Raw genomic sequence first — 22,533 nt, 5'->3', positions numbered from 1 at the left:
TCATTTATAATTAACAACTGAATATGCTAAGAAAAAAGAAAAGCTTGACTAATTTTGAGTTCTGATTACTTCATCAGATAAAATAGCTTGCATATTTCCTTTGGGAAATGAGAAAGATGAAAAAGAAATACCACTCATACTTCATAGAAATACAAGCAATTATCCTCATTTCTGTATTCTATCTTTGAACTACTTATAGGCCACTTGTTATTAGATGAATTACATTTGGTTGCTGAAGATATTATTCAGTATGTAGAAAAAGAGCTGCTTTGTTGTAACCCTAATAACTCTTTTTTTCTAATAGCTACCAAAACTCAGCTTTGCAGACTTTAATATGTTCATTTTATGTCAAATTAATTTTCTATCTCTTTTTAACATGGTATAACTCAAAGAGTTTTGTTTAATTTATTCCTTCTAATTTCTGAAAATGCAAGACATTCACCAAATGCCATGGTTACATGTTTATCCTTGAATGAAATCTATAAATAATACCAACATTTCTGGAAAACATCTTAAATGTTATTTCAGTATAATGCAATTTTATTGGTGAATGATATGATTTTTTAAATTCTTTGATTCATCTTAATTTTTACCACAATGATTCTAAGTATTTACAGTCAGGTATATATTACCTGTTATCAAAGGGAAGAAAAGTTTTTATTAAGGTTCTGTATAATGAACAGTGAAAACATATACAGTCATCATATATAACACAATGGCTAAATATCCACGAAGAAAAAGAGTGGACAAATGTCTAAATATATAACATCCCTTAGTGTGTTAAAAATAAGACTCTCTTGGCAGCGGATTTGGCCCAGTGGTTAGGGTGTCCATCTACCACATGGGAGGTCCAAACCTCAGGCCTCCTTGGCCCATGTGGAGCTGGTCCATGTGCAGTGCTGATGCATGCAAGGAGTGCCCTGCCACGCAGGGGTGTCTGCCACGTAGGGGAGCCCCACGCGCAAGGACTATGCCCCGTAAGGAGAGCCACCTAGCACGAAAGAAAGTGCAGCCTGCCCAGGAATGGCGCCACACACACGGAGAGCTGACACAACAAGATGACGCAACAAAAAGAAACACAGATTCCTATGCCACTGACAACAACAAAAGTGGACAAAGAAGATGCAGCAAATAGACACAGAGAACAGACCACCAAAGTGGGGGGGAAGGGGAGATAGATAAATAAATAAATAAATAAATAAATAAATATGAGACTCTCAACATTTTCCAACCCCATCAGTGTGTATTTCTAAAAATCTCAAGAATTAATTTAAGAATAATTATTTCACAGTTAGAATTATGCATTTTTCCTTCACACACTCTTTTTTATTTTCTGTCACAACTGATGAGGAATGTTTTCTTCTATTGCTTATAAAAACTAAATTATAAAATATGGATGTTAGGTAAATCTAAAACTTTGTTAATTTATGTAAGCCTAAGTTTAAATGCTAGTTAAAAATGAGACGCATTCAGATAAAAGTTATAATTTGTATTACAATAGAGGCCATTAAAATGCAATGGGGTCTGTATTAGGAATTTAATGATTAATATAATTGGTCATAACTGACTCAAATTGTGACATCTCACCCCATTTCCATGAGCTTAAATTTGCTCTGATAGAAATATAATTTTTAAAATTACAGAAAACTGTCTCTGCAATTATTACTTATAATTCTTTTCGTTATTTTTTAACTTTTTATTGTTGAGAATTTTTATTCATTGATCACACACCTCAAGAAACCTGCCAGGACTGATCAGATAATCTAACAGTTGAAGCAGATATTAAAGGACAGTAGAGCTACAGCTATGATTTCTTACCTGATTCCTTCTAGTGATGCAAGGAGGAAACCAGGAGGTTAGAGGTGTGAAGACTTAATACTCATTGTACTGTACAGGTCCAAAAATATGACATAAATTAATACTCTTACACTAACATGAGCTGGCATCTGGGTACCCTGGCCCTCAAAGGTAAGTCTGAACTCATAAGTTTTTTTCTTCCTATAATCCATTTCTTCTGACAGTACTTCTACCCTATTATAGGATTACATTTGAGGGAGTCATCTATGCTTTGTGTAGACTTGAAATTTCTATTGTCTCTTCTTTATAGTCTTGATCCTCTTTAGTTTCGAGCCCTGAAATTGGCCAACTAAATAAAAAACAAAATTTTAGTTTATCCATCTTTTGTTATTGTATCAACCAACCCCACCACTGGTTAAAATAATTCTGTTTAGAAAACAAAACTTTAATACTATTTTATTCAAAAAGAAAGAAAAGAAGAGAAAAATGAATGAGGTTAAGCCAGGTAGTACATTTATATAATTGTCAACTTCACCACCAGTTTTTTTTAATGAAAGTATATCACATAAAACAAAAATAAAAGGAATATACAATTGTTGGGCCATCTAATCTAACAGTTTGGATTTTTCCTTTTTCTCACTATCATATTCTGTAATATTTTTAGTGTCCATTTTTTACATACTTAATATACTTCCAAGACAACATCCTATTTTATTCTACTAATATTACTTTTCAGCTATAATCTGCTCTAAGAGTTTTCTTTAAAGCTTCAGATTTTACTAATTTCAATAAGTATTAGTTCCTATCAAGTGATTTATTATTGTTGACAGAGGAGGTTCACAGAATTCTATTTACCTCTAAATTCAGAAAAATACTTTGTGATTCTTAAGTAATATGTGCTAAATTATAGCTATCTGCTCCTTCAAATTTAATTCACAAGATCAGAAACACACTACTACTAGCCATGCAAGTTATCAAAATATAGTCCTGGAACAGTTAGCCAATAAGAGAATAAGAGTAGTAAATTGTTAGCTAACTAACCCTTTTTTTTTTTTTTTTTTTTTTGCTATAGTTATAGAAGCAGAACATGAAAACCCCTGTGGTAGGCAGAATTCTAAGATGACACTCAAGATTCACACCCACTTCCGTGTTCACCCTGAATAATCCCCTCGTCTTGAATGTGGGCATGATTTAAGAGTTTGTTTTAGCAGATTAAAGTCAGAAATTCTCCTGCTGCCCTTGAAGAAACAAGATGCCCTGAGTTCTACAATCACGATGAACTGAATTCTACCAATAGCCTGAATGAGCTTTTTAGAGGACCCCAAGTTTCCAGATGAGAAATCAACCCAGGCAAACACCTTTTAGCCTTATGAGATCTAAGCAGATGATCAGGTAAAGTGTACTCAATTCCTAATCCATGGAAACTGTGAGATAGTAAGTGTGTGTTGTTTTAAACCACTAGGCTTATGGTAATTTTTTACACAGCAATAGAAAACTAATACAAATTCTAATATATTTTTTAGGTGACAATTCATATAAAGATATTTACATGACAGGAATAAACTAACAAAAATATAAAATGTACTGTGCAGCTAGCCAGTTGAAAGTGAACCCAGAGTCCTCACTGTGTATTTTCTGTACCTATAAAATGCTTCTGAAATGTATATATTTATGGATAAAGATTTTTATTTAGTATTTTCAATTTGAAGAGACAGGAATAGCATTACCAATATCACCATCTTGAGGTAGGAGGCAAGATGGCATTGGTTTATGTGGGCACTCACCACCTCTCTTGCAAGAAATCGTTGAGAAGAGACAAGATTCTGCCTGAGTGAGCTGTTTTGGAAACCCGCAAAGCAGGAGGCTTCAGGACATTGATCTGGAGGGAACAGGACAAGGAGACAAAAAGCCCAAGAGAAAAATGTGAGTTTTTCACCTCAGTTTGGCAGACGACTAAGCCCCACCCTCAAGGCAAAAAGCCCCTGTGAACCCCCGGACTCCCACCAGCCACTGAGTGGGAAGGAGCGTTCTCCAGGAGTAAAAGGGTTCTGGTGAAAGGTGGAGAGTGTTTCCTTTTTGTGGGTTTGGTTACCTGGACCCCCTTTGAAATTTAGGGAGCATACCAGCTGGCAAGAGGTGGCCCCTGGAAAAGGGGAGTGGAGAAACTGCTCAAGCAGCCTGATTTATCTAGCGGACCTGGGAGAGAGGGACTTGGGATGTGAGAGGGTGGAGTCAGGCAATTGACTGGTCTGTTGTTGGAAATCATCAATACTCCAACACCTCTAAGGGAGGCCAGCAGTAGGAAGCATTTAATAACCTTCCAAGGGTCTATTTAGGGTCCCCTGGGAAGAGGGGGAGTTCTGGCAGAGGGTTGAGAGTCTCTGCTGTGAGTTTAGATAACAGGCTCCCATTTGAATTTCAGAAGAAAACTCAACCTGACCGCGGAGGGGGGTGGGGGCGGGAATCCAATCGCAGAGGTTATCACATCCTGCTGCCCTGGAAGAGAAAGCAATAAAAACAGAAAGTGGGGAGGAACAGACAGGCTCATAATCAGCAGGAATATACTCATATGCAAAGAGTCAAACCTGCCTTAGGGAAAGTTAGTGGATAGCTCTCTAGCAAACAAACCCCATGAGAAAATTTAGCTCAGTGGAAGAGTCACTGCTTTGAATACACAAGGTCCCTCACTCAATTCCCGGTTCTCCTTAGAGTAGAGATCTGCTGGGTTATCAAACACCCAACTGATGCTTTAGGACAGGGAACACAAAGAAAGTATTCTTGTATTAGCTTCTCTTGGGTCTCTTATTTTCCTTTTAAAAAAAATGTTCCTTTTTAAAAAATTTAACTTAGTTCACTCGTTAAAACCTGATTCAAAATAAGCAGAGGGCAGGTTGCAGGGTAATTGATTGATGAACAAACAGCAGCAGCCTGAGAAGCTCCTCAGGGGCCTAAGAGGGAAGGCTGTTCTTCCTAAATTTTTGTTTGATTGCTTGCTTGAGTGTTTGTTTTTAGTTCTTTTTTTTTTCCCTCTTTCTCCCTTCCCCATTTATTTTTTGTTTGTTCATTTGTTTTTAATTAGGTGCTGCTGTCTTTTTCTTGTTTGCTGTGTTTCCCCTTCACATCCCCCTTTTTTTCTATACCAATTTTGTCTACCTATGCTATTTCTCTTCCTTCCTTCATCTTCCTATCTTCTGCTTTCTCTTTTTGTTCTTACATTCCATCTCTTTTTTAGATTTCAATTTTTCTTATTTTTATTTCTATCTCCTCTAGTCTCTGCTTTATATCTTTTTTTAACTTGTTTTTCTTATTGTCTTGTCTTCTCTTTTTCCCTCTCTCCTCACCATTTTGGTCTTTTAATTCATTCTGTATTTTTTTCTCTATTCAGTTTCCCATTATATTGTTTCTACTCTGCCTTTTTACTCTTATTCCTCTGCACTTCTTACCCAAGTTAATTACTAATTTTCCTAGGTCTTACATGGTTCTTTTCCTACCTTTTACTATTATTAGTACTATTATCCTTTTTCTCTTCTTACCTCTTTCCCTTTCTCTGGCCCTAATCTTTTTCTTTCAAGGGAACATAGACACAGCAAGAAAATAAAATAAGAGGAATAAAGTGTTAAAGAGAAAAATCTCCACCCACACAAAAACAGTAACTAAATAAAACCCTAGATTAGAGAGAGAAATTAATCAACTGAATAAATCCATGAAGAGATGCTAAACACCAACAAAAAATTATACACCGTACCAAGAAACAGGAGGGCATGCCCAGCCCAATGAACAAACTAAAAACCAGGAGGAGATGCAGAACATTGAACGACTAATCAAAGCTGTCCAAACAAATATCATGGATCAACTTAATGAAGTGAAGGAAGAGATTAAGGATATTAAGAAGACACTGGGAGTCAGGACAAGATGACATTAGAGTAAGTGCACCCACATCATCTCTCATACAAAAAAACATCTGAGTGGGGACAAAATCCTGCCTAAGTGAGCTGTTTTGGGAACCCACAAAGCAGGAGCCTTCTGGACATCAATCTGGAAAGAGTGAGACACAAAGAGTGATTGCTCAAGGTAAAACTGTGCGTTTCTGGCACTTGGAGCTGGAGCCATGGGAAGGCTAAGCCCCTCCCTTAGGGCAGGTAGCTGTAGCATTCCTCTAATCCTGCATTTCCTGAACCTGCAATCCCCAAACTCATGTTCACTGAACCCAGTGTTCCCCAAACCCTGAAACCCAGCATTCCCCAAATCCCACCATACTTGAACAAACTCCGAGAATGGGAGGATTCTGCTGAAGGGTGTAGAGGGGTCTGATGAGCGCAGGTTCAATTGTCTGGAACACCCTTTTTGAGCTTTGAGGAGCATACCAGCTGCCTTGAGGAGAAACTAGGAAGAGATGAGAGGCAAATCTGCTGAGGCAGCCTGATTTAACTAAACGTCCTGAGATAGGAAAAATTAGTCTGGGAGAAGGTGAGGTTAGACAATTAACTAGTCCTGTTCAAAACACCTAAAGGAGGGCGACAGTAGGAAGTGCTTGGTAGGCTTCCAAGAGCATATTTAGAGTTCCCAGCAAGGTGTGGGTGCTCTCTCTCAAAAAGACTGAGAGTCGTTATTTTCTGTGGTGAGTTGGTTCACCAGGGTCGCATTTGAATCTTGGAGGGGAGCTCTTACATGGGCTTCCTGCTGCCCTGGGAAAGAGGGATTTGAGGAAGGGAGAAAGCGGGTAGGACATATTCTTAATGAGTTTGTTCAATTGCAAAGAGTCAATCTTGCCCCAGGAAGGGTACTCTTTTGAGGAGCAGTTCAACCCAGGGGCTTTTGGCTCAGTGGTGGATTTTCAGCCTTGAATGTGCAAGTTCTCTGGTTCAGTTCCCAAATCCTCTTAGAGTAGTGACACACTCGGCTATTAAACATCTGGCTCATACTTTGAGACAGAGAAAACATAGTCATTATCCTTGTATTAGCTTCCCTTGGATCTCTTATTTTGAAATAAAAGAAGAAAAAGATTACATTTGTTACATAATTTAACTTAGTTTATGCACTAAAACCCACTTCAAAATCTGCAGTGAGAAAGCTGCAGGTAATTGGTTGATAAACACCAGCAATCTGACAAGCTCCAAAAGGACATAAGAGGGAAGCCTTGTTTTTCTTCATGTTTGGTTGACTCCTTGCTTGAGAACTTGGCTGTTTTGGGTTTTTTTTTCCTTGTCTTTCCTTCCTCTTTATTCCCCCAACTTTTTTTTCTTTTTATCTATTAGGGGCTGCTGGCTTATTTCTTGTTTGCTGTGCTTCCTCATCCTCAATTCCCTCTTTTCTGTGTGTACTGATTTTGGCTACCAACACTACCTCTTTTCCTTCCTACATCCTTCTATCTTCCGTCTTCTGCTGTTGCTCTTACATTCCACCTCTCTGTTTAGCCCCCAATTTTTCTGGCTTTTTATTTCTAACACTTCTATTCTGTTTTCTATCTTTTATTAACTTTTTGTGGTATTGTCCTTTCTTTTCTCTTTCCCTCTCTCCTGATCATGCTGGCCTTTTAATTTATACTATATTCTCCATATTCAGTTTCCCATCTCATTGTACATGCTCCACTTTTTTATTCCAATAACTCTACACTGTTTACATGAGTTTAATATTTATTCTCCCAGGACTTATGTGGTTCTTCTGCTAACATTTACTATCAGTACTACTAGTATACTTTTTTTCTTACCTCTTTTGCTTTTCCTGGCCCTAATCTTTTTCCTTCAATGAAACTTAGAAAACAACAAGGAAATAGAATAAGAAAAACAAAGTTTCAAAGAGAAACTTAACACACACACACCAAACAGCACCTAAATAAAACCCAAGACTAGACAGAGACACTAATCAACTGAACAAATCCACCAATATAAAATGATGAGCAGAAAGGAATAAAAAATTACAAACCATACCAATAATCAAGAAGATGTGACCCAATCCAATGAAAAAACTAAAAACCAGGAAGAGGAACAGAACATCAAACAACTAATCAGAGCTCTCCAAAGAAATACACAGACCAATTTAATGAAGTGAAGGAAGAGATTAAGCATATTGAGAAAACACTTGAAAAGCATACTGAAGAAGTTGTAAACATACACAGAAAGATAACAGATATGATGTTGATGAATGGCACAATCCAAGAAATCAACAATACACTCTCAACAAATAACAAATTTGAAGAGGCAGAGGAAAGTATTAGTGATTTGGAAGACAGCACATCTGAAATCAAACAGATAGTAGAATTGATAGATTAAAGATAGAAAAATTCCAGGAGGGACATAGGGATTTGAATGACAACACAAAACACACAAACATACACATAATAGGCAACCCAGAAGAAGAGAAGGGAAAGGGGAAGAAGGGATGTTGGAGGAAATAATGGTTGAAAACCTCCCAAACCTACTGAGGTAGATGGATGTACATGTCCAAGAAGCACAACACACCTCAAACAGTATAAATCCCAACAGGCCTACTCTAAGACATATACTTCTAAAATATACTTCTCAAATATACTCTAAGACATATAATTCTCAAATTATCCAATGCTCAAGGCAAACAGAAAATATTAAGTCAGCAAAAGAAAAGAGAACCATCACATACAAGGGAAGCTCAATAAGATTAAGTCCTGATTTCTCATCTGAAACCATGGAGGCAAGAAGGCAGTGGTATGACATAGTTAAGGTACTAAACGAAAAAAATTTCCAGCCAAGATTACTCTATCCAGCAATGCTGGCATTCAAAAATGACAAGTTTCAAAATATTCACAAATAAACAGAAACTAAGAGAGTATGACAGTATGAAACCTGTCCTTCAAGAAACACTAAAAGGAGTTTTGCAGGAGGAAAGAAAAAAAAAAAGAGAGAGACAGAGTTGAAGGAGAGTGTAAGAACAATGAAAAAGACAAAAAGAGAAATGAAAAAAACATATGACATACACAGATCCAAAGAAAATATGGCTAATGTAAGTAATTCCTTGAGAGTAATAACACTGAATGTTAATGGATTAAACTCACCTGTCAAGAGACACCAATTGGCAAAATGGATAATATGATGTCTATATGATGTCTACAAAAAAACCCACCTTAAATTCAGGGATTCAAGGAGGCTGAAAGTGAACAGTTGGAAAAAATCTTACAAGCAAATAATAACAAAAAAAAAATGGCAGGAGTAGCTATACTAATATCAGAAAAAATAGACTTCCGGCAAGATGGTGCCTGAGTGAGCTTGCCTTGCCGTCTCTCCTGGGAAGAGGCAGCTGGGCACCGCTGGAGGTTCTCCGGGACCAGGCTTTTTCAGGATTTTTTCAGGGCAGGAAGTGTCTGGACATCGATTTGGTGGGAAGGTAACGGAAAGGACTGGTCTATAAGATATAAATTGGGACTTTTCAGGAGGGGGAGGCAAGATGGCGGCGGAGTGAACTTCCCGGTTACTAGCTCCTGGGGGGAATCGGCTGGGAGGCGTCGGAGACTCTTTGGGACCGGCTGTTTCGGGATTTTTCCTGGTCCGGAGGTGTCTGGACATCGATTTGGAGGGAAGGTAACAGAGAGGATCCATCTGTGAAATATACACGGAGATCCCAGCTACGTGTGGAGGATTCCCTCCTTGGGTAGGTGGAGCCGAGGCAGCTAGCACCGCGCGGAGCCCCGGCGGGCGGCGGCCAGGGTAGCCGAGTCCGGCCGAGCCCGGCTGAGCTGCGGCGGGCGGAGGGGCGGAGCCCGGCTGAGCTCGGCCGAGCCCAGCCACACCACACCGGGCGGCGAGCGGGAGAGCTGAGCCGCGCTGCGCCGCGCCGGGCGGCGGGCGGGAAAGCCGGGCCCGGCCGAGCCCAGCTGAGCCCAGCCGAGCCGCGGCGGGCGGCGGGCGGGGGACCGGAGCCCAGCTGAGCCCAGCCGAGCCTGGCGGCGGGGTTTCTGTTCTTTGGTTTTTTTTTGTTTGTTTGTTTGTTTTATTTTTTATTTTTTAATTTTTTGTTGTTGTTGTTGTTCTTGTTGTTCTTTTTTTTTTTTTCAATCCTCTCTTTCTTGTCCCCAATATTCTTCTTATACTATTTTACCTTAACAATACAATAGGTCCTACAGGAAATACCTCACATTTGCTGGGTTTCCTCACCCTCCACTGCCTCCTTTCTCTGTGAATAGATTTAGCCTATCTACACTATCCCCTTTCCCCTACAACTTGATATCCTCCACCATCTGCTATCTCTCCTATATTCCATCTCCCTTTCTTTGATCCACAAAGTGTCTAACTCTTAATTTCTAATACCTTTGTTTAGTTTTCCATCTGGTATTCGTCCCTGAAACTATTACCTTTCTTTTCTCTTTCCCTCTCTCACGAAAACAATAGCCTCTTAGTACGTACCACATTCCTCCCATATTCAGTCGTCTACCTCATTATAGGTACTTTCCTACTACTATAACTCTACACAATTTACATGATCTAACCTCCATCCTCCCAGAACTCATATTGTTGCTTTGTAAACATATATCACCAATACTACTTCACACTTTCTCCTTCCTTACACAATTGACTTTCCCCAGCACTAATACTTTCCTTTAAAGTGATCTTAACTAGCAATAAGAAATTGGAATAAGAAGAACAAAGTGACAAAGAGAAGATATAACACTTACGCAAAAACAACAGCTAATTAATCTCCAAGACTAGACAAAGAAGCTAAGGAACTGATTAAACCCATCAAAGAAAAAATGTTGACAAGACAGCAACAAAAATCTACAAACCAAACCAGTAATCAGGAAAACATGGCTGAATCCAATCAACAAACTGAAAATCAGGAAGGGGGGCAGGACTTCACACAAGCAATGAAAGATCTCAGAACATTTATCACCGACAAATTTGATGAAGTAATGAAAGAGGTTAACAGCGTGAAGACAACACTTGGAGGGGAAATTGCAGACATGCGCAAAAAAATAACAGATATGATGGAAATGAACACCACAATTCAAGAAATCAAAAATACACTTGCAGCAAATATCAGCAGACTAGAAGAGGCAGAGCAGAGAATTAGTGATGTGGAAGACAGTGCATTGGAAATCAAACAGATAGTAGAAGTGGTCAATAAAAAGGTAGAAAAAATCCAGATAGGACTTAGGGACCTGAATGATAACGCAAAACGCTCAAACATACGTATTATAGGCATTCCAGAAGGAGAAGAGAAGGGAAAGGGGTCAGAAGGACTGTTGCAGGAAATAATGAATGAAAACTTCCCAAATCTACTGAAAGAGACAGATGTACATATCCAAGAAGCACAGCGCACTCCACTGGTCATAAACCCCAACAGGCCCACCCCAAGACATATACTTGTCAAATTATCCAATGCTCAAGACAAAGAAAAAATTCTAAAAGCAGCAAGAGAAAAGAAAACCATCACATACAAGGGAAACTCCATAAGATTAAGTGCTGATTTCTCATCTGAAACGATGGAGGCAAGAAGGCAGTGGTATGATATAGTCAAGGTACTAAAGGAAAAAAATTTCCAACCAAGAATACTCTATCCAGCTAAACTAGCATTCAAAAATGATGGAGAGTTCAAAATATTCACAGACAAACAGAAACTGAAAGAGTATATCAACAAGAAACCTCCCCTTCAAGAAATTCTTAAGGGAATTCTGCAGGAAGAAAGGAAAAAACAGGACAGTCAGAGATGGAGGAGAGTGTAAAAGCAACAAGAAAGACAAAAATAGAAGGGGAAAATAAAATAATACAAACAAAATATAACAAACACAAATCCAACCAAAATATGGCTACCATAAATAACTCTCTAAACGTAATAACACTGAATGTCAACAGATTAAACTCACCTATCAAAAGATTCAGACTGGGACACTGGATAAGGAAATACGACCCATCTATATGCTGCCTACAAGAGACACATCTTAGACCCAGAGACTCATGGAGGTTGAAAGTGAATGGCTGGAAAACAATCATACAAGCAAACAACAACCAAAAAAAGGCAGGAGTAGCTATATTAATATCAGACAAAATAGACTTTAAATGCGAAACAATTGTGAGAGACAAAGAAGGATACTATATTTTAGTGAAAGGGACAATTTGTCAAGAAGATCAAACAATCATAAATATTTATGCTCCTAACAAGGGCGCCTCTAAATATGTGAGGCAAACGCTGGAAAAACTAAGTGAAAGAATAGATGCATCTACAATTATAGTGGGGGATTTTAATACACCACTATCAACTCTGGACAGAACATCTCAAAAGAGAATCACTAAAGAAACAAAACATTTGAACAGTATATTAGAAGAGCTGGATCTAATAGACATATATAGATCATTACACCCAAACACAGCAGGATATACATTTTTCTCAAGCGCACATGGAACATTCTCCAAGATTGACCATATGCTAGGCCACAAAGAAAGGCTTAATGAATTCAGAAAGATCGAAATCATACAAAACAATATCTCTGACCACAGTGGAGACAAGCTGGAAATTTGCAAGGGACAGAGACCCAGACTTCACACGACAATTTGGAAATTAAACAGCACACTCTTAGAAAAACAGTGGGTCAAAGAGGAAATCTCAAAAGAAATCAATGACTACCTTGAAACAAATGATAATGATAACACAACATACCAAAATTTATGGGATGCAGCAAAAGCGGTACTGAGAGGGAAATTTATAGCCATAAATTCATATATCAAAAAAGAAGAAAGAGCAGAAATTGAAGAATTAACTGCACATTTGAAGGAATTAGAAAAACAACAACAAAGTAACCCAACAGGAAGAAGAAGGAAGGAAATAACAAAGATAAGAGCAGAACTAAATGAAATAGAAAATAAGAAAGCACTTGAAAAAATAAACAAGACCAAGAGCTGGTTTTTTGAGAAGATCAACAAAATTGACAAACCTTTAGCGAGACTAACAAAGAAAAAAAGAGAAAAGATGCAAATACACAAAATAAGAAATAAGAAAGGTGATATCACCACTGACCCCACAGAAATAAAGACTATCATAAGAGGATACTTTGAAAAACTATATTCCAACAAAAATGACAATTTAGAGGAAATGGACAAATTCCTAGAAATACATAAGCAGCCCATACTGACGAAAGAAGAAATTGATGATCTTAACAAACCAATCACAAGCAAAGAGATAGAATCAGTCATTAAAAATCTCCCAACTAAGAAGAGCCCAGGGCCAGACGGCTTCACAGGTGAATTCTACAAAACATTCCGGAAAGAACTAACACCAATCCTGTTGAAACTATTCCAAAAAATCGAAACAGAAGGAACACTGCCTAATTCCTTCTATGATGCCAACATTACCCTAGTACCAAAGCCAAACAAAGACACCACAAGAAAGGAAAATTACAGACCAATTTCTCTAATGAACCTAGACGCAAAAATACTTAACAAAATACTTGCTAATCGTATTCAACAACACATTAAATGAATTATACACCATGACCAAGTGGGATTTATCCCAGGTATGCAAGGATGGTTCAACATAAGAAAATCAATCAATGTAATACACCATATAAACAGATTGAGAGAAAAAAAACCACATGATTATATCTATAGATGCAGAAAAGGCATTTGACAAAATACAGCACCCCTTCCTGATAAAAACACTCCAAAAGATCGGAATACAAGGAAACTTTTTGAACATGATAAAGAGTATATATGAAAAACCTAAAGCCAACATTGTTTACAATGGCGAAATCCTGAAATCCTTCCCTCTAAAATCAGGAACAAGACAAGGATGCCCATTGTCTCTGCTCCTATTTAACATTGCCTTGGAAGTACTGGCTCGAGCACTGAGACAAGAACCAGATATAAAAGGCATTCAAATTGGAAGGGAAGAAGTCAAAATTTCATTATTTGCAGATGACATGATCCTATATATAGAAAACCCTGAGAGATCTACAACAAAGCTCCTAGAACTCATAAATGAGTTTAGCAAAGTCGCAGGTTATAAGATCAATGCGCAAAAATCAGTAGCATTTCTATACACCAATAATGAGCAAGATCAGGAGGAAATCAAGAAACAAATACCATTCACAATAGTAAATAAAAAAATCAAATACTTAGGAATAAATTTAACTAAAGAGGTAAAAATCTTATACATCGATAACTATACAAGATTGTTCAAGGAAATCAAAGAAGACCTAAATAAATGGAAGAATATTCCCTGTTCATGGATAGGAAGACTGAATATTATTAAGATGTCTATCCTACCAAAACTGATCTACACATTCAATGCAATCCCAATAAAAATCAACACAGCCTTCTTTAAGGAACTCGAAAAACTAACTATGAAATTTATTTGGAAAGGAAAGAGGCCCCGAATAGCCAAAGACATATTGAAAAAGAAAAACGAAATAGGAGGAATCACACTTCCTGACTTCAAAACATACTACAAAGCTACAGTAGTGAAAACAGCATGGTACTGGCATAAGGAGAGACACACAGACCAATGGAATCGAATTGAAAGTTCAGATATAGAACCTCATGTATATAGCCATATAATATTCGATAAAGCCACCAAACCCTCACAACTGGGAGAGAATGGCCTATTCAACAAATGGTGCCTGGAGAACTGGATAGCTATATGTAGAAGAATGAAAGAGGATTACCATCTCACACCTTATACAAAGATCAACTCAAGATGAATCAAAGACCTAAATATAAGAGCCAAGACCATAAAGACCTTAGAAAGCAGTGTAGGGAAACATCTACAGGACCTTGTAATAGGAAATGGCTTCATGAATATCACACCAAAAGCACGAGCAGCAAAAGAACAAATAGATAAATGGGACTACCTCAAAATTAAAGCCTTCTGCACCTCAAAGGAGTTTGTCAAGAAAGTAAAAAGGGAACCCACACAATGGGAGAAAATATTTGGCAACCATATATCTGATAAGAGACTTATAACTTGCATATATAAAGAACTCATAGATCTCGAAAACAAAAAGATAAACAACCCATTTAAAAAATGGGAAAAAGATTTAAATAGACACTTCTCCAAAGAAGAAATACAAATGGCTAAAAAGCACATGAAAAAAATGCTCCAAATCCCTAGCTATCAGGGAAATGCAAATCAAAACTACAATGAGATACCATCTTACTCCCATAAGATTGGCAGCCATGAAAAAAACAGTAGAATACAAATGCTGGAGAGGATGTGAAGAAAGGGGAACACTCATCCCTTGCTGGTGGGAATGCAGAAGGATCCAACCATTCTGGAGGACAGTTTGGCAGTTTCTCAAAAAATTATCCATAGATTTGCCATATGACCCAGCAATACCACTGCTGGGTATATACCCATCAGATCTGAAAACAAGGACACAAACCGATATATGTACACCAATGTTCATAGCAGCATTGTTCACCATCGCCAAAAGTTGGAATCAATCCAAAAGTCCATCAACAGATGAGTGGATCAATAAAATGTGGTATATACACACAATGGAATACTACTCAGCTGTAAGAACCAATACACTACAATCGCACGTGATAACATGGATGAACCTTGAGAATCTTATGTTGAGTGAAGCAACCCAGGCATTGAAGGACAAATACTATATGACCTCAATGATATGAAATAAGTTAACTGCCTCAGAGAGCTAGAGTCTGGAAAAGTGGCTTACTGGAAATTGGGGGGTGGAGGAAGGCTGTGAGTTAATGTCTGTAGGGGTGGAATCTGTGATGAGCTGGGGGTAAGTATGAGCACAAAGAAGGGACAAAATGGGGGCAAGGGGTTACCTTCGGGTGGGGTTTTCTGGGTTTGAGGGAGGCTGGGGATGGGAAGAGGGGTAATATGGTCCAAGAAATAGGTGGGAGGGAGGGGCAACATACAAACATGGGAGAGTGCCAGAAGTTCATTGAGAACTAAATGTTGAGTAAAATGTATCAAAGTATAAGTAGGAGGGTTACCTGGTTAGGACGCTCAGGGGGTATGGTCTGATGCGGGACGGACTCCAGAGGGAATAGCTGAAGGCTCATTTTGCCAAGGTGGGTTCTACCATTGGGTGGGGTGGACCCATATCCTGGGGAAGACTAATGCCGTCGAATAGAGAGAACTGTATCTCTCGTGAGAAAGGACGGCTCCCAGGGCATTAGATTGGCAGGCGTTGTGGGCCCTAAGGGGAGGCGAAAATGGACGTGCAATGGATGGAACAAAGGTAAATAAGGGGGCAAAAGAGGAGTTATGTGAGAGTACACGAGGATGAATATAAAACAGCTAATATTACACCAAAAACATATAGGGGACGACAGACTAATAATGAAAACCATAAGACAAAACATAGGATAACTAAAAAATTTAGAAAACTGTACAACCTAAAGTATGGACCACATAGTAAGCACAAATGTTACCTTGTTTGAAAACTATAGTTTCGGAATCTGTACATCAGTTTCAGGATTTATGATATGAATAAGTTAAAAGATTATTGCTGTGGAAGGGAAAAGGTTTTATGGTAGATTTGGGGAAATACTGTATATTGTATATATGAATTTTGGTGATCTAAGACTCTTCTGAAGCTGGCATTATGTTGGGATTCACTTTACGGGAAGTTTTGGATCACAGAGTGGTTCAACAATGGCAGCGGAGGAATACTGATATGGGATGTTATTGACAGGATATATATGGTTGACAGGGAGTTATACAGGGCATATGCCCAGGGTATATGGTAATGTCTATATATACTCATAGTGGAAACAATTAAAAACAACAGCTGGGGGGGTACTGGGCTCCTGGCCGGGGGGTCACTGTTGTGGGCCCTGGGAGAGCAGCGGCAATCCTCCAGGTGCAACGGCAAGAACCAGGAAGGAAGGAGGGCCCAACAGTGGGCTCTTGATACTAATGGCTACACTTTTGAGCCTATGCACCTGCAATAAGAACAAGGCCTAGAGTAGCATTGTGCCTGGGGGTTTCCTCCTGACAGCCTTCATGTTACTCAAATGTGGCCACTCTCACAGCCAAACTCAGCATGTAGATGTGATGCATTCCCCCCAGCGTGGGACACGACACCCGGGGATGAGCCTCCCTGGCACCGAGGGATCACTACCACATACCAGCTGAAGAAGCAACTAGAAAATGACCTTGAATCAAAGATTCAATGTGGAACAGCAGAATATACCTGTCTACATATAATAACATGACTTCGGGAAGCAGTTTGACCTAATGTAAGGGGGAAATGGAAAGGAGAAATGAGATTATAAGGCTGTGAGTCTCTAAAAAAGAGTCTGGAGGTTGTCAGAAGGAATACCCCTATGTACAACTGAACAGAGTCTAAGAGACAGATAAGGTAGATACAACCCCAGGTATTGGTTCTTTTGAGGGATAAAGAGACCCACGGGTTCTATGGTCATGGCAGAAGGGGTTCACTGCCATGACAGATGGCCCTTCTTTGGAGCTGGTGTTTCTGCGTGATGGAAATGGACTCAGAGGGGATCTCTTTTCACAAGACTTGCATGCTACTTTATTGGAATTGTAGTTGGTGCTGGGTTTAAGATATATGTAGGGGATTTGAATCTCTGGACTGATAATATGACACCCAGGCCCAGAGCCTCAACAGACTTCAGCTCCTACACTTTGACTTATTGGACTTACTCCACTCAGCTAACATGGAGTTGAAGAAGGTCAAACACCACAACATGGAGCCTAGAGTGTCTACAACTAGAAGCGGGAAGAGTGCATCCAGTACCCATGTGCAATCTAAGCCCTCACTTGACATAGGTGTGCAATGGACACAACCAATCCAATGTCCACAGAGAAAATGTGGAATAGGTGTGGGAACGGTAGCCATGGGGGCTGCTGGGTGTGGGGAACGGGAGGAAGAGATGAGATGTGGAGGCGTTTTCGGGACGTGGAGTTGTCCTGGATAGTGCTTCACGTACAATTACGGGACACTGTAGATACCCCCAGGGCCCACTGGATGGAATGTGAGAGAGTCTGGGCTATGATGTGGACCATTGACTATGGGGTGCAGTGATGCTCAGAGATGAACTTACCAGGTGCAATGGATGTATCACGATGATGGGAGAGAGTGTTGCTGTGGGGGGAGTGGGGGGTGGGGGCAGTGGGGTTGAATGGGACCTCATATATTTTTTTTAATGTAATTTAAAAAAATAATAATAAATAAATATTTAAAAAAAAAAAGAAAAAATAGACATTAAATGCAAAACTATTGTGAGAGACAAAGATGAACACTACATATTAGTAAAAGGGGTAATCTTTCAAGAAGAAAGAACAATCATAAGCATTTATGCACCTAACCAGGGTGCCTCAAAATACATGAGGCCAACACTGGAAAAACTAAGTGGACGAATAGATGCCTCAACAATCATAGTGGGGACTTTAAAACACCTTTATCACCATTAGACAGAACATCTTGACAGAATCAATAAAGAAACAAAGACTTTGAAAAACATATTAGAAGATCTGAACCTACTAGACATATATAGACCATTACACCCAGATACAGCAGGATATATGTTCTTCTCAAGTGTACATGGATCATTCTCCAAGAAAGATCACATGCTGGGCCACAAAGAAAGGCTCAATGAATTTAAAAAGATTGAAATCATACGAAATAATTTTTCTGACCGCAGTGGAATGCAGCTAGAAATCTGCAAGGGCCAGATAACCAGATTAGGCACAAAGATATGGAAGGTAAGTGACACACTCTTAGAAAGTGGGTCAAGAGGGAAATCTCAAAAGAAAACAGTAACTACCTTGAAACTAATGAAAATGACAATATAATATCTCAAAACTTATGGGATGCAGAAAAATTTTAATGAGAGGAAAATTCATAGCCATAAATTCATACATCAAAAAAGAAGAGCTAAAATTGAAAACCTAACTGCACACTTAGAGGAACTAGTAAAAAAACAACAAACTAACCCCAAAGGAAGAAGAAAGTAAGAAATAACAAAGATCAGAGCAGAACTAAAAGAAATAGGAAATAAGAAAAACTAGAAAAAAAAACAAAACAAGACAAAGAGCTGGTTCTTTGAGATGAATAAAATTTACAAACCCTTAGCTAGACTAACAAAGAAAAAAGAGAGGATGCAAATACACAAAATAAGAAATGAGAAAGGGAATATCACCACTGACCCCACAGAAATAAAAACTGTCATAAGAGGATATTCTGAAAAACTATATGCCAACAAGGACACTTTAGAGGAAATAGACAAATTCCTAGAAACACATAAGCAGCCTACATTGATGAAAAAAGAAATTAATGATCTCAACATACCAATCACAAGTAAAGAGATAGAATCAATTATTGAAAACCTCCCAACTAAGAAGATCAGGTGGCTTCACAGGTGAATTCTACCACACATTCTGGAAAGAAGTAACATCAATCTTGCTTAAACTCTTCTAAAGAGTTGAAATAGAAGGAACATTGCCTAACTCATTCTATGATGCCAACATTACCCTAATACCAAAGCAAAACAAAGACACCACAAGAAAGGAAAATTACAGACCAACCTCTCTAATGAACATAGATACTAAAATCCTCAAAAAAATTCTGGCTGGGAAGCCGACTTGGCCCAATGGATAGGGCATCCACCTACCACATGGGAGGTCCATGGTTCATACCCCAGGCCTCCTTGACCCGTGTGGAGCTGGCCCATGTGCAGTGCTGATGTGCACAAGGAGTGCCCTGCCACACAGGGGTGTCCCCCACATAGGGGAGCCCCATGTGTAAGGAGTGTGCCCTGTAAGGAGAGCTGCCCAGCACAAAAGGAAGTGCAACCTGCCCAGGAATGGTGCCACACACAGAGAGAGCTGATGCAGCAAGATGACACAACAAAAAGAGACACAGATTCCCATGCCACTGACAACAGAAGTGGACAAAGAAGAACACACAGCAAATGGACACAGAGAACAGACAACTGGGGTGGGAGGAGGGGATAGAAATAAATAAAATAAATCTTTTTTAAAAATTCTTGCCAATAGTATTAAACAACACCTCAAAGGAATTATACACCATGACCAAGTGGGTTTCATCCCTGGTATGCAAGGATGGCTCAACATAAGAAAATCAATCAATGTAATACATCCAAAAAACAGATTGAAGGGAAAAAAATCACATGATCATATCTATAGATGCAGAAAAAGCATTTGACAAAATACAGCACATTTTCCTGATAAAAACACTGCAAAAGATAGGAATAGAAGGAAACTTTCTGAACATGATAAAGAGTACATATGAAAAACCCACAGTTAATATCATTTACAATGGTGAAATCCTAAAATCTTTCCAAGATCAGGAACAAGCCATGATGCCCACTATCACCCCTTCTATTTAACATTGTGTTAGAAGTACTTGCTTGAGCATTGAGTCAAGAAACAGACATAAAGGACATCCAGTTGGAAAGGAAGAAGTAAAAATTTCACTATTTGCAGGCGACATTATCCTATACATAGGAAGTCCTGAGAAATCTAGAACAAAGCTTCTAGAACTTATAAAGTCACAGGTTGTAAGATCAATGTGCAAAATTCAGCAGCATTTCTGTACACCAATAATGAGCAATCTGAGGAGGAAATGAAAAAATACCATATATAATAGTAAATTAAAAAATCAAATTCCTAGGAATAAATTTAACTAAAGACATAAAAGATTTATACACAGAAAACTACACTACACTGTTAAAGGAAATCAAAGAGGCTTAAATAAGTGGAAGAATATCCCCTGTTCATGGATAGGAAAACTAAATATCATTAAGATGTTGTAGCAGTTTGATCTAATTGATGAATTCCAAAAAGAAATATTGGATTATGCTTGTAATTTGATCTGTACCTGGGCATGATTGAATTATGATTGGGGGGTTGAGTACCCATCCTTTGGTGTGTGGGGACTCACAGATAAAAGGCATGGTGAAGAACAGAGTTGAGGACTTTTAATGTTGGAGTCTTGATTTTAGAGTTTGATGCTGAAGACTTAAACTGGGGCCCTGGAAGTCAGCATGGAGAGGAAAGAGAAGTCAGCTCCAGGGAGGAAGGAGCCTTGAAGCCAGAGTAAAGCAAACCCCAGGAACGTAGGAACTCAGGAAGCCTGAACCCTTGCAGACATTGGCAGCCATCTTTCTCCAAATAGACTTTGGTGAGGGATGTAACTTATGCTTTATGACCTGGTATATGTAAGCTCCTACCCCAAATAAATACCCTTTTAAAAAAAACAATGAATTTCTGGTATTTTGCATCTGCACCCCTTTGGGTGACTAATGCAGATGTCTATATTACTAAAACTGATCTACAGGTTAAAGCAATTCCAATGAAAATCAACACAGCATTTTTTGATGAACTGGAAAAACTAACTATGAAATTTATTTAGAAGGGAAAGAGGCCCTGAATAGCCAAAGACTTATTGAAAAAGAAAAATGAAATTGGAGGAATCACACTACCTGACTTTAAAACATAGTACTAAGCTATAGTGATCAAAACAGCATGGTATTAGCACAAGAATAGACATATTGGCCAATGGAACTGAATTAAGAGTTCTGATATAGATCCTTGCATATACAGCCATCAGAGTTTCAAAAAGGCCACCAAGGCAACTCAACAGGGAGAGAATGTCCTCTTCAACAATTGGTGCTTGGAGTTTGGATATCCATATGCAAGAGAAAGAGAGAGGATTATCATCTCTCACCATATACAAAAATCAACTCAAGATGGATCACAAATCTAAATACAAGAGCCAAGACCATAAAGACATTGGAAGACAATGTAGGGAAGCATCTATAAAACCTTGTAATAGGAAATGGCTTCAAGAAATTCACACACAAATCACAAGCAGTGAAAAAAAAAATTGATGAATTGGACTTCCTCAAAATTAAACCCTTTTTCACCTCAAAGGACTTTATCAAGAAAGTGAAAAGACAGTCTACTCGGTGGGAGAAAATATTTGGTAACCAAATATCTGTTAAGAGCCTAATATACAGCATATATAAAGAAATCCTATATCTTAAAAATAAAAAGACAAACAACCCATTTTTTAAAATGGGCAAGATGCTTCTTCAAAGAAGAAATACAAATGGGTAAAAAGCACATGAAAATATGCTCAACATTACTAGCTATTAGGGAAATGCAAAGCAAAATTACAAAGATGCCATCTTACACCCATTAGACTGTTGGCTATTTAAAAAACAGAGGACTACAAGTGTTGGAGAGGATGTGGGGAATGGGAACACTCATCCACTGCTCGTGGGAATGTAGAAAGATCCAACCATTCTGGAGGACATTTTGGCAATTCCTCAAAAAACTAGCTATAGATTTGCCATATGACCCAGCAAATTCCACTGCTGGGTATATACCCAGAAGAACTGAAAACAAGGACACGAACCAGTCTGCACACCGATATTCACAGTGGCATTACTCACTATTGCCAAAAGTTGGAATCAACCCAAATGCCCATCAAGAGATGAATGGATAAACAAAATGTGGTATATACGTACACTGGAATATTACTTAGCTGTAAGAAGAAATACAGTGCTCATACATGGGATAAAATGGATGAATCTTGAGGACCTTATGTTGAGTGAAGCAAGCCAGGCATTGAAGGACAAATACTACATGATCTCTCTGATATTAATGAAGCAATTAAAGCTGTCTCAGAGAGCTAGAGACTGGAAGATAAGCGTATAAGAAATAGGAGGATAGCGGAAGGTTGTGAGCCAACACTCACAGAGTTGAATTTTATGATAAAGTGGAGGTAAGTGTTTGTGCAGTGAAGGGATA

This window comes from Dasypus novemcinctus, chromosome 7 (assembly GCF_030445035.2).
Source record: "Dasypus novemcinctus isolate mDasNov1 chromosome 7, mDasNov1.1.hap2, whole genome shotgun sequence".
Lineage (NCBI taxonomy): Eukaryota > Metazoa > Chordata > Mammalia > Cingulata > Dasypodidae > Dasypus > Dasypus novemcinctus.
This window is presented reverse-complemented; position numbering follows the sequence as displayed.